Below are 17,389 nucleotides of genomic sequence, written 5' to 3' on the forward strand. Positions count from 1 at the left end.
CACTTTTAAAGATGAACTGACTTCTTTAGATGCCTTCCAGTAAACCAAAGTAGACCCATCGCCTTCCCTAAACCGACCTAACATGTTTTCTCCATTTCATGTTGCTTTGTTACATTGCGCCTAGATATTTAATCGCCTTGTGTAGTCGATCCATCTTTGTTGATATAGCAGTCTACAAGGTTGTCGTCTGCCATCTGATAATACAGCCGTATTTGCCATCAGTGTCCATTGATACCAATGATGCAAGTTATTACTTAAAAATAAAACATTCCATCTGAAACACTTTCCAGTCGTGGTACTATCACCAGTGAATTAACCAAAAATTGATCCCCACCAGAACGTCAGCAATTGAAATCTGCCCTGCATCAAAACTATTGCACCAGTACTCATGAAATACGTATTACATCTTGTCTAGTTACAGCATCTTTTTGAATTCTCATCACCTCAGTACCCAGTAAATTCCATACAGATCGTTTTTGTATTGAGATATCCTCAGACTTCTACCAAGACCTTTTCTCTTTTGGTGAAAGTGAAGTAACCAAAGTTCTTCATTTGTTGCAGAGAAGCTGCAACAATGGGACATCCATTTTTGGACCATTTCTTATTACCTCTTTCCTCATGGCTCCCTCAATTTCTGACTTCAACTTTCATTTTACCAAAAGATTTCTGATTGTTAATGTGTATAATATAAATGACATGGCTCTTTTGCTACTAGTTGCAATTGTTAGCAACTACCAACAGAATCTCCATTTTACTATGAAGACAGTTTTCCACTTATTTATACACTATTTGACGTTCCTAGCTGAAAGTGACAGTTTCCACAAATGACTCTCTTTGCTTGTGGCCTTGTTGCATATGAACATTTTACCATGTGTCCTGATAACACTGTTATCCGGGCAAATGACTTCTCGGAACATGAACTACACCATGGACGCAAGCCATGACAGCAATATTGTACTGTGAGAGACATTCACCTGACCTTTGTGGAACATGCGGTAGTAATTGAAGGAACCATGACAGCATGACATTATTGCAGTCCACTTGCATTCCTTCATGTTTGATGTCATCCTACAGTGGTTTGAGGAACATGATAGTGAACCCACATTGACGTCTTGGCCACCAAATTCACCTGATCTGAACTCAATTGAACACATGTGGGATGCTGTCGGATGCCAAGTACGCACCCACAGTCCACCAGCTCTGTTTATTGGAATTGTAGGACCTAACACAGGGTGTGGACACCTCAGAAAATCCAGGAAAAACTGGGGAATGTTTTCTTCCTAGAGAAATCTGGCTGTAAATTTTTTGTTATTTTAGTTTTCAGTTAATTTTTTGTGATTTTGACTGGTAAAATTTAAATAAGAGAATAACAGCAAAATAAAACTTTAGTTGCAAAGACAGTGACCCATTTACAGCAACAAAACACAGTGCATACAAAAGTGTCTGCCGACAGCAAAATGTGTCCCAGACTATTCAGTACTTCATAACAAGAAACTGCTTTCGGTAAGTGTGATGTCACCGCTGTGTACATTTGCAACAGGCCATGGGAAAATATTGCTAATGGAGGCTTGAGAAGCATTACTTTCAAAGTAAATTTCCTTTTACCCTGAAAGAATTACCTTACATCTGAGAACACATGATGATTTTTTAAATCACAGAGTGTTAGATGCTCGTTTAAAACTTAACAATGAGGATCAGCCACTTAGAAAAATTTCAGGTGTAGAAACCATTATTCGATATTTTACTGGCACATTTGTGTTCAATGTATCTTAAAGGGTAAAATGTGCTAAAAAGACCAAGTTTCAAGGTAGTTTTTCATATTTTATTTTAGTTCTTTCATAAATTACAAATTATGCAATAACAATGGCAAAAAGTATAACTGTCCTTCAAAAAAAAGTATGAAGCAAGTTCTTCAGTGATTGCACAAGTAATTGGCTTTCCTGTGGAAAAGCCAAAGTTCTTAACAGAACATGTATTCTGCTAGGTAATCTATGAAATGTAAAGTGCACAGCAGGGAAATTTATAATAGTGCTTGTCAGGAATATTGCAGTGCTGCAATTTAAGCTGTATACCTGTGACACTGCGTAATCACAGCCATGGGGGTGGGGAGGGGAGAGGTCACAGCAAAACATTTTTGATGACAATTATGAATTTAAACCAGTAACTTTTCCTATTTGTGTATTCGCACTACCTAATAATAACATTGCTGTTGGCTGACTACATCATGTGTCCATCCCCTGAACATTTCATATCATTGGCTGGCAAGATTATGTGACAAGCTATTATTGGCTGACAAAAGCGCAAAACAACTCAGTTTCAGTGCTTTGGAAGCTACGATGCTGTATTTGGTTGAATTTCTGTTTATACTTTCGTAATGTGAAAATATGCTATGTAAATGTTGCTGCTCAGCAAAGATCTTACCAAAACTTGTGGTTTTTAACTAGGTTTTGTTCCCAAAAGTGCTGGGCAGTTGTATGCTGGTGTATAAAACTTTCACCACTCAAAGGCTTGGTAAATTTTACAGCTTCGAGGGAAAGTATATTCTTAGTTAAAATGGAAAAAATGTACTTTCACAAGGATTGTGGTGTATTTTCACCCTGAAAAAGTGTATTTTTAACTGGGAAAACTGGGCAAAATCTGAATTTTTTTTCTTGTCCATATACAACGTGTCCCATTTATATTGGCCACCCTAAATAACTGTTTGTCCAGATGCAAATTACAAAATGTTTCAAGCAAATGTTCTTTAACCATCAGGAGGACATCAATCAGCATGACTGCCTTCATTGTAGCTTTGTTTTTTACAAAGATATGAACAGCGGTATGACTTTTTTCAAATGGCACCCTGTATTTTTTATTTGGTAATTCATTTCATCCCCTAAAGACCTATTCAAAAATGTATCACAGTGTACCATACACAATGTTATTAATTACATAACACAACATTGACGTTGACACTTCCAGCGCTTAGTGCAGCTACTCGGGGTAATGGAACACACCCACGTGCTGACGTTGACAGAGGTCAAATATAGACATAAGTAGAATGCATCATTCCGTCAACCATTGTCAGTTGATAAGTTGTGTGAGTAGAACGTACACCAACGCAGAGAAGGTAGAAATGCTACTCACCTATAGGGAATGTAAGTTAGCAGAACAGTAATTGCAATACTGTTTTCTTATGTACGGGTACATTTATCCAGGATCACCACTTTGAGCACCTTTGAATGTTCTACTCCCAGGCAATAATACAGGAGAGTCAAAGTCAATTTTGTATTATGTTTTTACGTGGTTTTCATTTGTTTTCTGACAACTCCAGCAAGTGGACGAGTTTGTGATCCCGGGCTCAAAGTCAGTGTTGTGTTATGTAATTAATAACATTGTGTTTCAGTGAATGGTACGCTGTGATACATTTTTAAATAAGTCTTTAGGAGAGGAAATGAATTACCAAAAATACAGGGTGCCATTTAAAAAAGTCATACCACTGTTCATATCTTTGTAAAAAAACAAAGCTACAATGAAGGCAATCATGCTGATTGATATCCCCCTGATGGCTAAAGAACATTTGCTTGAAACATTTTGTAATTTGCATCTGGACAAACAGTTATTTAGGGTGGCCAAGATAAATGGGACACCCTGTGTACACCCTGTAATAGTACTTGTCAGATCCATTCCATGCTGAACTGCTGCTGCATCATGTTCCAAGGCTGGACCAAAATGCTACTAATCAGATGATCATAATTTTTTACTTCATCATTGCATATTATTTTCTAATATCAACATAGTTTCCTCAGAGAAGCAACACTGAATTGGCCTTAGTATGTGTTTGAAATTCAGCAATTTTTTAAAAAGTATGAACTACAAGAAAATATTATGAACATTCCTATGCAGCTAGTGTATGTAGTGTTTGGAAAAGGTGTTTTTCAGTCTTATCACTTAGGAAGACACTGAAACCAAGCAGAGCTGTACCCCAGAAAAATGTGGACACACAACTCCGAATCTTGTATTGTAGGAACAGGTTGATTCATATTATGTATTCATCGTAACCTGTTTCCAAAACACAACTCAATTTTTGTTTTAAATGTGCATATGTGTGAGGCTCTGCTGCCGGTTTTTAATAGTACATTACCTCTAATTGAAATTAGATTGGCACAGAAACTATTAAAAGGGAGGGGGGGTTGACCAGACGTAATGGCACTGGCCTAAAACTCGGCCATGTTATTAAAGCCAAATAAATGATTCGCGATTCTGAAGATAGAAAATGCTCTTATAAGGACAATAAATTATTATTTGAAGGATCTCAAACTTAAAGAGCATGTAGCATCTTTCAAGAGGTTACATAATCATCTGAAATTTTGATAATTTAAGTGAAAGGATACCACTGACCAAATAGCAGAAACATTGAATCATTGATTCCGCAGATGGACTAGGGCGAGTGACTAGAGGGAGAAAGAGACAAAGTGGGAAAGGGGGGTTGGTGACGGGTAGCTAGTGGCCTGGAGGGAGGCAGGACATATGCTGCCTAGGAATGTTTTTGGATGAAGAGGTGGCAGGTTCACAGTTTAGCCATGTGATACATGGATGTTGGAGCTAGTGAGGTGCGGCATGCGATGAAGATGAGGTGGACACATGCATTGGGAGCTCCTTGACAGGACAAAGGAGGGAGGAAACTGTTTGGGTAAAGGGTGTGTGGACAGTACTAGAGATTGAGGCCAAGAGGATTATGGAACAAGGGATGTATTGCAAGGATAACTTCCATCTACCAAATTCAGAAAAGTTGGTACTGGAGGGAAGGATCCAGGTGACATGGTTTGTGAAGCAGCCGTTGAACTCTAGCATGTTGGGCTCAGTAATGTGTTGTGCCATTTGGTGGTCACCTTTCTTCTTGGTCACAGTTTGCGTGTGGCCATTCGTTCTGGTGGAACAGAACAGTTGTGCAGTGATTGGAAAAGAATTGGCATATGAAATGGCTACTTTCATAGATAGCCCTGCCTGTGTTGGAATAAAATAAGCCTGAAGCAGGAAGTGCTGTGCAACTCTGCTGCAATCACTGCTTAGCTTTTTATGTCAACAGACTAACCAACCAGCTGACCACCAGAATGAACGACCACTGCCAAACTGTGGCCAAGAACAAAGTTGACCACACAGTGACACAACATGTAGCTGAGCACAACGTATTTGACTTCAGTTATAGCTGCACAACCCATGCTACCTGGATGCTTCCCTCCAACACCAGCTTTTCAGAGCTATGTAGATGGCAGTCATCCTTGAATACATCCTTTGCTCCCACAATCCTCCTGGCCTCAATCTCTGCTAACTCTCTCTCCTCACTCACTCTGTCCAACTGTTTCCTCTTACTCTGTCCTGTCACCTCTCTCAATCCACACCTCCATGTTATCTTCATCGTTCAGTGCTCCTCACCAACTTCGGTATTCAGGGATGACATATGTAGCGCTTGCAACAGCCACCCCTCCCTTCCGAATTCCTAGCTTGTACACCTGCTGCCTTCCTCTGAGCCACTAGCTACCATCCTCAACACCACTTCCTGCTTCCCACCTCTTTCTCCCTCCAGTTACCCCACCCTAGTCCACCTGCCAAACTGCCAGCCCAGTATTGTACTATAGTGACGCATCATAGGCTAGACAGTGTTCTGGTTTTGTGATGGCGGTGCAGAAGCGAGGCAGTGTTAGCAAGCTTGCGAATCCCTGCGACCCACGTTTATTGTGCCGGTGCACTGCTGCTGCCAGTTGAATCCAGTGTTGCCAGATAGAGATAGGTTCCCCTCGGCATAGAATATATGGCCATTTTTAAGACTGACGACAATTTTAAATCAAACACTGGACTTTTTTTTATAATAGTTTAGAGTATAAGATACATCAGAATTTTGGAGGCAATTTATCAAAGAAAAAAAGTGTGTCTTACAGTCCATAAAATATATTAACATAAAAATGTGATTGCTGTTTTGCCACTACCTTTCCAGGGTTCTAGATTTGCAAAGAAGATGAAAGTGTATTTGTAAACTAGGTGATAGACCGAATGCATGCCTTTCAACAAAATGTCTTAAAGCATATAGGTATGTAGAAACACAAAAGTAAGAATTACAATGTCACACACCTTGTAAATGTGGCAGTAAAATTTGTGTGTATGCTGGGGATTGTAAATTACTTCTGGAGTGTGACTGATCGTAACTCTTTGAGATGATATCTGCTGTAATGTGTATGACAAAGTAAATTGTAGTTTGGCAGAGCATTCATGGAACTATCCTGATGAAAAAGACCTGAAGGTGTTTTCACTAAAGCTGCGACACACATTCCATGTGTTCAGTTGGGTACATTCTCTTCAGGTCCCAGAGTATTGACAGTTGGTAATGATGCATAGCAGAAAATTGTCATCTTGATGAAAAAGCCATTATTCATCATGTGTTGAATGCTCGCAGCCCCCAGGATAAGAGCAGGCTAAGGTAATGCAGTTTGTGTCTATTTTTACAGCTTTTCGCAGACTGCAAAGTGCATCATTAATGTTCATTTGGGACACGGCAATAAAAAAGTGATAGCCTTGCCTGTTACAACAGGAATCCTCATTTTATGCCGCAGTTAGCATTCAGGGAGGTGTAGCACCTGCTCAGTTCACAGCCACCATCTACATCATGGTGTGGGTCTGAAGATGGTCTGAAGCAGACCAAAACTAGTGACCTTACATAAAAAATAAAAATAAAGTTTTTTGCGGTTGTGGCTGTTTATATTCAATTTTAAATAATAAATAAACCACTGGACTCCATAGAGACATGTTTGATTTTGATCACCACGACTGGTTTTCGGCCACTGAGGCAATTTTCCAGTGGTTACAAGACTGTGTTCAAGGAGACAGACAGACAGACAAACCTACCGTTTATGTACTCCCACGGCGCTACACTCATAACCACCAGAAAATGCGCTTGGTGGCTGAAACCAGTCAGTGTGCTTGAAAATAAAAGCATAGCTGGTGCTGCTATTTGATTCCAAGTGATTGCTTCAGTTGAAGAACCTACACCATGTGTATTGTGTGCTGGACAAGAAAAAGAAATTAACATAAGCTACTGTTTAACTTCTATGAATTCTGAATCAGTCAACACCATTTGAAATATTTTCTTTGGGAAGCAACAGAATTGTGGAGAAATTGTTAATTGTTCAGATGATCAGTGTACAATTTTTCCAGTTGTTTCCTATTTTAATCTTTCCACAGTGTTAAGTAATTCTCTTCAAGGTAGATACTTTATTTCGTTTTGCAGGACCAGTATAACTAAAGAGTATAGATATTACTAAAAAATGTAGTTTGTGACTGCAGTCAGATCAAGCTCGGGAACAAGAAGTTTGAAAGAGAGTTGCTGTCTACAGGCAGTAAAATTTGTGGTAGAATTTTAGTGTGTTTCCACTAATTATCAAGTAGGTGTTTGTAGACTTTCATAATGAGTCTTGCATTCCTTCACTAGACATCCTCGAAAAAAGTTGTATCTTTCATTGATGTAATACACAGTATAGAGCATTTGATTAAAAAAATAATGTATTACACACTAACCATTATTATATACGTGTAAAGGTTTCTAAAATGTAGAAGTCCGGGACGGTTCCTCTGAAAGGGCATGGCCGACTTCCTTCCCTGTCCTTCCCTAATCCGATGGGACCGATGACCTCACTGTTTGGTCTCTTCCCAGAAACAACCCAACCCAACGTAGTAGTCCTTGAAGTCATTACAAAATTGTGATTATTGATTGAAATTGCCAGATTTGTTTCTGCACATTTCATCACTTTATATGTGCTTATTAAATTGCTCCAATCTACTTTGTTTATGAACATACCTCCGAAACTGCAGTTACGAATTGTAAATACTACCGTGTCCTTATATAATGTAAACAAGAAACTCTTAATCTGGAATTTTGGTGTGGAATGAATTATGGAAAGTGGCATAAGTGAGATGACGCAGGGTTGTCGTAGCAGCTTGTAGCATTTAAAAGCCAATTATTAGCTTTTGAAACTTAAGTATTTTTTGTTTGTAACCAAGATACAATATAATAGTCCTTAGTTTTTAAATGAGATAGTGCAGAGTGCTGAAAAAAATCTTTTAAATTCATATGTTATTGATTCTGAGCATCAAAACTGCAAAAGAGCAAATCATTAAACAAAATTTGCATAATAAATCAGTAAAAAAAGTCATTGTACTGCAACATACTTGTAAAAACATAACTAGAACTGAAGTTAAAATCTTCTGGATTGTTAGGTGGCGTCATATTTCTTCAAATAATGGAAGTTTCAGGCCCTCTGCTGGGATCTTCTTCAGGATCTAGTGGCGACCAGTGTAAATTAGTCAGAGATACACAATAATTGGTATAATAATTTTTGTTGTAGACTATTGATGATACCTAGAACAACAGTTTCGTAAATAATTTTTATATATGATTAAACAATCATTATATTTGCAACTGCAGACAATGCTTACCGAGTTTGGCAATACAAACCTTTAATATGAGCGATTAACAAAGGCAGTCTTAGAATAAATTGAACACACCAGCAGCAACAAGAGAAGTGCAATATTAAGTTGGAATCCTACAAGCTTATTCTGAAAAAGTTGTTTTAGTGGTGTGCATGTAAGAAGGCAGGTAGTGGGGCGACGTGCAGTGGCAATGAGCAGTGTATCATGTGACACTCCAGCTGTTAATGTCATTCCGCCACATGTGCCAGTAGCACATGCATCGGGGTGCATGTAGAACATTCAGCATTTATTTTCATGCTAATTTAAGTAAATTCATTATGGCTGATATAAAGCAAACATGACAAGCATTATGTTAAGAAGTGCAGTGATAGTTCTTTGAGCACATGAATCCTGCTAGGCAGAGTGAGAAGCAGAAACAGTGGCTGGATGTAGTGCTAGCCTCTGAGTTGGCTATTATTAGGGTAAGCTGGAGTGTGAGGTGGCTGTTACTAGGGTAAGCTGGAGTGTGAGGCGTGGGACAGAGACCGAGAGCACACTGGTGACGCCACAAAGTATTCTCTCTCTCTCTCTCTCTCTCTCTCTCTCTCTCTCTCTCTCTCTCTCTCTCTCTCTCTCTGTGTGTGTGTGTGTGTGTGTGTGTGTGTGTGTGTGTGTGTGGAGAACACATCGTACAGCTGCCTTCTTACGTGCACCCCACATTAACCTAAGATTACTAAACCCCCATAAAATTTACGACTGCAGTAGGGTATAAAGCAGGACACCTTGTATCTAATTTGGTCTGTAACATACCATTGGAGATCTAATAACTGTAATTAACTAAAGCATAACCTATAAATTATGACTTCCTTTGAATAAATATAGAGTAGTATACTTTTTGATGGTTTAGTAGCAATATAACATTTTCCTCTCCTTTAGTGTTCTACAGTTAATGATGCTCTATACTGTGTCCTCAGTAGGCTGACATTGTTTACCTCTACATTTGCAATACACTATTAAGTGCTTGGCAGAAGATACTTACCATGTACCACATATTAGGGTCTCTTCTCATTCAATTCGTGTATGGAGTATGGGGGGAATGGCTAATTTGTCTTCACAGTTCCTACTGGAGTAATACACATGGGACTGTGGTATATTCTTAATTTCCCACTTGGGACTAGTTCTCAAAACTTTGTAAGTAAACATTCGGGGCGACATCTATATCCATACTCCACAAGCCACCTGACACTGTGTGGCAGGGGGTACTTCTGTGACCACTAACAGGTCTCCCCATTCCCAGTTCCATTCGCAAATGTCACATGGGAAGAACGATTGTTGGTAAGCATCTGCATTAGCTCTAATTTCTCGAATTTTCTCGTCATGATCATTTCGCTAGGTGACACTTCTTAACAAGCATCTGCAGATTTGGGTTTTCAGCATTTGTGTCTGCTCTCAAACAAACCTGTAACCATTCGTGCTGTCCTTTGTGTACATTCAATATCACATGTTAGTTCCGTTTTGTATAGGTCCCGTGCACTTGAACAATACTATGGAATTGGTTGTGTGAGTGTTTTGCAAGCAATCTCATTCTTGTTGTTGCTGAACTATAATTGATTTCATAGGCTACAATGTAAAGTACACAGTTTTATGTTTATGCACATCTAAAGCAAGTTGGCTATTTTTGCACCACTTAGAAATCTTATCAAGATGTGACTGGATATTTCTGCATTTTCTTCTGGTAGTAGTTCATTATAGATAAATGCTTCATCTGTAAAGAGTCTGAGATTACTATTATTATTGTTTGCCAGGTCATTAAATATATGAACGGCAAGGGTCCCATCGTCCCATCCAATTTGCTAAATGTATGCCTGAAGTTATTTCTATGTCTATTGACGATTCTCCAGCGAAGATAACGTGCTGTGTCCTCTTTACCAAGAAATCCTTAATCCAGTCACAAATTTTATTTGGTACCCCATATGATATTACTTTCATTCATTGGGTAAAATGCTTTTCGAATGTGAAGAAATACTGCATCCATCTGATGATTGCCTTGATCTGTAGCTTTCAGGATGTCAGTGGAAAAATCATGAGTTGGGTTTCATGTGATTGAGGTTTTCAGTTGGTGAATCAACTAGATGCATTGCATATTGTTTCTGCAACATCAGAAACAATAATCCACCAGGCTCAAACCAGTGTGGCAGCACAATAGGTTGCTCAGTCAGCCCACATGTTGTCTGCAGTTTATAAATTCTGAAACATTCCAGAGAAAATGTAGCAGCACTCAGGCATGTGTGAATGTACTGCTTCAATGGGTATCCATTTGACCACTGAATGTTTTGACTGTGTGGCAAGTTGTTACCTTTACTCCTTTCAGTGTTTATATTAAGTAAACTCTTTATTATGAAAATGATGAAACAATTATCTTGATATAGCTCAATTTTTGGTAATTTAATTTTTAATTAATATACAACACAAATATTTAAAATATGTTCTCATTGTATGAAAATAGGGTTTGTTGTTGTATCATTCTTTAAAGACTGATTAGATGCAGTTCTCAATGGTAATATCCTGTGCAAGCTTCCTCATGTCCAAATAACCACTGCAATCTACATATATTAATTTGAACCTGACTCCTGTATTTGCTCTTTCAGAAAAGACAAGATCACTTATATTTTTATTCAATGTTAACAAATTCTTCTTTTTCAGAAACGCTTTTTTTGCTATAAAAAGTTCACATTTTATATCCTCTTTACTTCAGCAATCATCGGTTATTTTGTTGCCTAAATAACAACACTACTCTACTTTCAATGTCTCTTTTCCTGATCTAATTTACTCAGCTTCACCTGATTTAATTCGGCCACATTCCATTATCCTTGGTGCATGTGTGTGTTTTGTAAATATTTCATCTGATATCCTCCTTCCATGACACTGCCCATTGTGTTCGACTGCTCTTCCAAGTTCTTTGCTGTCTCTGACAGAATTACAATGACACTGCAAACCTGTAATGTTTTTATATCTTCTTCCTGAATGTTAATTTCTGCTCAGAATTTTTCTTTGGTTTCCTTTACTGCTTGCACAATGTACAGATTGAATAACATCGGTGATACGCTGTCTCACTCCCTTCTCAACCATTGCTTTCCTTTCACATCCCTTAACTCTTGTAACTGCCATCTGGTTTCTGTATTGTTGTTGTTGTTGTCGTCGTCGTCGTCAGTCCGAAGACGGGTTTGATGCAGTTCTCTATGGTGCTACTGTATTCTGTGAAAGCTTCTTCATCTCTGAAAAACTATTTCAGCCTTCATCCTTCTGAAACTGCTTACTTTATTCATCTCTTGGTCTCCCTCTATGATTTCTGTCCCCCCCCCCCCCCCCCCCCTTTACTTCCTTTTAATACTAAACTGGTGATCACTTGATGTCTCAAAATATAAACTCTCAACCGATCACTTCTTGTCTTCAGTTTTGTTGTTACAAATGTCTTTTCTCCCCAAATCTATTCAGTGCCTCCTCGTTAGTTTACATGATCTACCCATCTAAGTTTCAGCATTGTTCTGTACTACCACAGTTCAAAAGCTTATATTCTCCTCTTATCTAAATTGTATTATCGTCCATGTTTCACATTCATATCTGGCTACATTCCATACAAACAATTTTCCAAAAGACTTTCTAACATTTAAATCTATATTTGATGTTAACAAATTGGACCATCATCAGTTATTTTGCTGCCCAAATAACAAAACCCCTCCACTACTTTTAGTGTCTCATTTCCTGATCTAATTCCCTCATCTTCACCTGATTTTATTCAGTTACTGTCCATTGCCTTCATTCTAACTTTTGTAGATGTTCATCTTACAATCTCTTTTCAAGAAAATTGATTCCATTCAACTGGTCTGCAAGTCCTGTGCTATTTCTGACAGAATATCAGTGTCATTGGCAAACCTCATAGTTTTTATTTCTTCTCTGTCTCCAAATTTCTCCTCAGTTTCCTGTATGCTTGTTCAGTGTGCAGATTGAGTAACATAAGGGATAGGTTACAACCCTATCTCACTCCCTTCTCAATTACGGCTTCCTAACGTGTCCTAAGACTCTTACAAATGCTATCCAGTTTCTGTACAAGTCGTAAATAACCCTTCACTCTCATCTATTTTATCCCTGCTACATAAATTATTTCAATTATTCCAGTCAGCATTGTCAAAGGCTTTATCTAAGTCTACAAATGCTACAAGTATTGGTTTGTCTTTCCTTATCACATCTTCTAAGATAAATCATAGGATCAGTATTGGCTTGCATGTTCTTTCATTTCTCCAAAACTAAAACTAATCTTCCCCGAGTTTGGCTTCTTCCAATTTTTCCATTATCCTGTAAATAATTCATGCCTGTATTTTGCAACACTTTGGAGACCGAGCCCAAGCTTTGCCCGAGCTGCAACTTTGTGTCAAAAAGATTGTTGTATTTGTTGTTGTAGTGGTGGTCTTCAGTCCTGAGACTGGTTTGATGCAGCTCTCCACGCTACTCTATCCTGTGCAAGCTTCTTCATCTGCCAGTACCTACTGCAACCTACATCTTTCTGAATCTGTTTAGTGTATTCATCTCTTGGTCTCCCTCTACGATTTTTACCCTCCACGCTGCCTTCCAGTACTAAATTGGTGATCCCTTGATGCCTCAGAACATGTCCTACCAACCGATCCCTTCTTCTAGTCAAGTTGTGCCACAAACTCCTCTCATCCCCAATTCTGTTCAATACCTACTCATTAGTTATGTGATCTACCCATCTAATCTTCAGCATTCTTCTGTAGCACCACATTTCGAAAGCTTCTGTTCTCTTCTTGTCCAAACTATTTATCGTCCATGTTTCACTTTCATACATGGCTACACTCCATACATATACTTTCAGAAACGACTTCCTGACACTTAAATCTATACTCGATGTTAACAAATTTCGCTTCTTCAGAAACGCTTTCCTTGCCATTGCCAGTCTGCATTTTATATCCTCTCTACTTCAACCATCATCAGTTATTTTGCTCCCCAAATAGCAAAACTCCTTTACTACTTTAAGTGTCTCATTTCCTAATGTAATTCCCGCGGTGTCACCCGACTTAATTTGACTACATTCCATTATTCTCGTTTTACTTTTGTTGATGTCCATCTTATATCCTCCTTTCAAGACACCTTCCGTTCCGTTCAGCTGCTCTTCCAAGTCCTTTGCTGTCTCTGACAGAATTACAATGTCATTGGTGAACCTCAAAGTTTTTATTTCTTCTCCATGGATTTTAATACCTACTCCGAATTTTCAAGCCACCTATTGCTCGAAAACTGGACGCATTTCATATGAGAACAATGTACAGACGTCTTGCAACATGCCCTTTGACTGGTGCTGCCTTCTGCTATGCCCCGACTGGTGCTGCCATCTGTTGTCAATTTCTAGAATTATTTTGATTAAAACATTATCGCATGTAACAGCTGGTGTTGTGAATGGCTGAGCAAATGTGATTATGTTGATGTAATTTCATGCATGTACTTGTTAGGATTCACAGATTTGCTGTAATTCTGTTACAAATACATCATGTTTGTTGAGTGAGCAAGAAATTTTGGGAGCTCAGTAGGAAAAAATCGCTCAGTAACACAGCTTGCACGTTCTTCTAGGGAGGATAATTATAGTTTGTCATGATTATTTTAAAATTTGTTATCTATCAAAGAACTAAAGTAAATATGAAAAGTAAATCTTGAAACTTGGCCCTTTTTTAGTATGTATTGCTCTTGAAGATACATCAAAAACATATATGCCAGTAACACTTTAAATAATGGCATAAATGGTTGGTTTTATATGCCCAAATTTTTCTTAGTGGCTGGTCTCCAAAGTTTGAAACAGATCATCATCATCATCATCATCATCATTTAAGACTGATTATGCCTTTCAGCTTTCAGTCTGGAGCATAGCCCCCCTTATAAAAGTCCTCCATGATCCCCTATTCAGTGCTAACATTGGTGCCTCTTCTGATGTTAAACCTATTACTTCAAAATCATTCTTAACCGAATCCAGGTACCTTCTCCTTGGTCTGCCCCGACTCCTCCTACTCTCTACTGCTGAACCCACGAGTCTCTTGGGTAACCTTGCTTCTCCCATGCGTGTAACATGACCCCACCATCTAAGCCTGTTCGCCCTGACTGCTACATCTATAGAGTTCATTCCCAGTTTTTCTTTGATTTCCTCATTGTGGACACCCTCCTGCCATTGTTCCCATCTACTAGTACCTGCAATCATCCTAGCTACTTTCATATCCGTAACCTCAACCTTGTTGATAAGGTAACCTGAATCCACCTAGCTTTCGCTCCCATACAACAAAGTTGGTCGAAAGATTGAACGGTGCACAGATAACTTAGTCTTGGTACTGACTTCCTTCTTGCAGAAGAGAGTAGATCGTAGCTGAGCACTCACTGCATTGGCTTTGCTGCACCTTGCTTCCAGTTCTTTCACTATGTTGCCATCCTGTGAGAATATGCATCCTAAGCACTTGAAACCGTCCACCTGTTCTAACTTTGTTCCTCCTATTTGGCACTCAATCCGTTTATATCTCTTTCCCACTGACATTACTTTCGTTTTGGAGATGCTAATCTTCATACCATAGTCCTTACATTTCTGATCTAGCTCTGAAATATTACTTTGCAAACTTTCAATCGAATCTGCCATCACAACTAAGTCATCCACATATGCAAGACTGCTTATTTTGTGTCCACATATCTTAATCTCACCCAGCCAGTCTATTGTTTTCAGCATATGATCCATAAATAATATGAACAACAGTGGAGACAGGTTGCAGCCTTGTCTTACCCCTGAAACTACTCTGAACCATGAACTCAATTTACCATCAACTCTAACTGCTGCCTGACTATCCATGTAAAGACCTTTAATTGCTTGCAAAAGTTTGCCTCTTATTCCATAATCTCGTAGAACAGACAATAACTTCCTCCTAGGAACCCGGTCATATGCCTTTTCTAGATCTATAAAGCATAGATACAATTCCCTGTTCCACTCATAACACTTCTCCATTATTTGCCGTAAGCTAAAGATCTGGCCCTGACAACCTCTAAGCGGCCTAAACCCACACTGATTTTCATCCAATTGGTCCTCAACTAATACTCGCACTTTCCTTTCAACAATACCTGAGAAGATTTTACCCACAACACTGATTAAAGAGATACCTCTGTAGTTGTTACAATCTTTTCTGTTTCCATGTTTAAAGATTGGTGTGATTACTGCTTTTGTCCAGTCTGATGGAACCTGTCCCGACTCCCAGGCCAATTCAATTATCCTGTGTAGCCACTTAAGACCTGACATTCCACTGTATTTGATGAGTGCTTTATTGCACTGCAATCTACTGACCATTTGCTCCACTTCCTCAAATGTGACCCTATTTCCATCATCATTCCTATCCCATTCTACCTCGAAATCTGAAACATTCCTAATCGTATTTTCACCTACATTGAGCAACTCTTCAAAATATTCCCTCCATCTGCCCAAGGCATCCACAGGATTCACCAGCAGTTTTCCTGACCTGTCCAAAATACTTGTCATTTCCTTCTTACTTCCCTTTCGAAGACTGCTAATTACACTCCAGAATGGTTTTCCAGCAGCTTGACCCATAGTCTCCAACCTGTTTCCAAAGTCTTCCCAAGATTTCTTCATTTTTGATACGCCTTCTTTTTCCTTTTACAGGCTGCCTTGACTGTGTCATTCCACCAAGCTGTTTGCTTCATCCTACCTTTACACACTATTGTTCCAAGACATTCTTTAGCCACTTCTAGTACTGTGTCCCTGTACCTTGTCCATTCCTTTTCCAATGACTGTAATTGACTACATTCAACTAACTGGTACCTTTCTGAGATCGCTGTTATGTGCTTGTGCCTGATTTCCTTATCCTGAAGTTTCTCCACTCTTATCCTCCTACATATGGACCTGACCTCCTACACTTTCGGCCTCACAATCCCAATTTCACTGCAGATGAAATAATGATCAGTGCCATCAAAGAATTCCCTGAATACACGTGTGTCCCTCACAGCCTTCCTGAATTCCTGATCTGTTATTATATAGTCAGTGACAGATCTGGTTCCCCTGCCTTCCCAAGTACCGGTGAATGTTCTTATGTTTAAAAAAGGAGTTTGTGATTACTAAGTCCATACTGGCACAGAAATCCATGAGTTGTTTCCCCTTCCTGTTGGCCTCCATATCCTCTCCAAATTTACCCATAATCTTTTCATACCCTTCTGTTTGATTTCCAGTCCTGGCGTTAAAATCACCCATTAGCAGAACACTGTCCTTGTCCTTTACTCTAACAACTACATCACTGAGTGCCTCATAAAAACTATCCATTTTATCTTGATCTGTGCCTTCAAAATGCGAATATACTGACACAATCCTAATTTTCTTGCTAGACACTGTCAAATCCATCCACATCAGTCGTTCGTTTACATACCTTATTGCAGCTACGCTGGGTTCCATTTCTTTTCTGATGTAAAGCCCTACACCTCATTGTGCTATTCCTGCTTTGACTCCTGACAGGTAGACCTTGTATTCTCCCACTTCCTCTTCTTTCTCACCCCTTACCCGAATGAAACAGATGGTTTGGTAATATTAATACCAATTATCACATGACTTCTTTGAAATTGGAATTATTACATTCTTCATGAAGTCTGAGGGTGTTTTGCCTGTCTCATGTCTTCCACACTGGGTAGAACAAAACAATGGAACATCCAGGATGGAATGTAACAATTATGAGGAAGAAAGTTGCTACTCACAATATAGCATAGATGCTGAGTTGCAGATGGGCACAACAAAATGGCTTTCGTCAACACTAGACATGCGTGTATGTGAGTGCACGCGCGCGCCCACACACACACACACACACACACACACACACACACACACACACACACACACGACTGCAGCCTCAGGAACTGA

General features: G+C 39.1%; 1 protein-coding gene across 1 annotated transcript in view; it reads left to right on the forward strand.

Annotated features, from left to right (window-relative positions):
* The window catches only part of LOC124612389 (roquin-1), a 238,999-nt gene that overhangs the window by 113,013 nt on the left and 108,597 nt on the right, over nt 1-17,389 (forward strand). The window lies entirely within an intron of this gene.

The sequence above is a fragment of the Schistocerca americana genome, chromosome 4 (assembly GCF_021461395.2).
Source record: "Schistocerca americana isolate TAMUIC-IGC-003095 chromosome 4, iqSchAmer2.1, whole genome shotgun sequence".
Classification (NCBI taxonomy): Eukaryota; Metazoa; Arthropoda; class Insecta; order Orthoptera; family Acrididae; genus Schistocerca; species Schistocerca americana.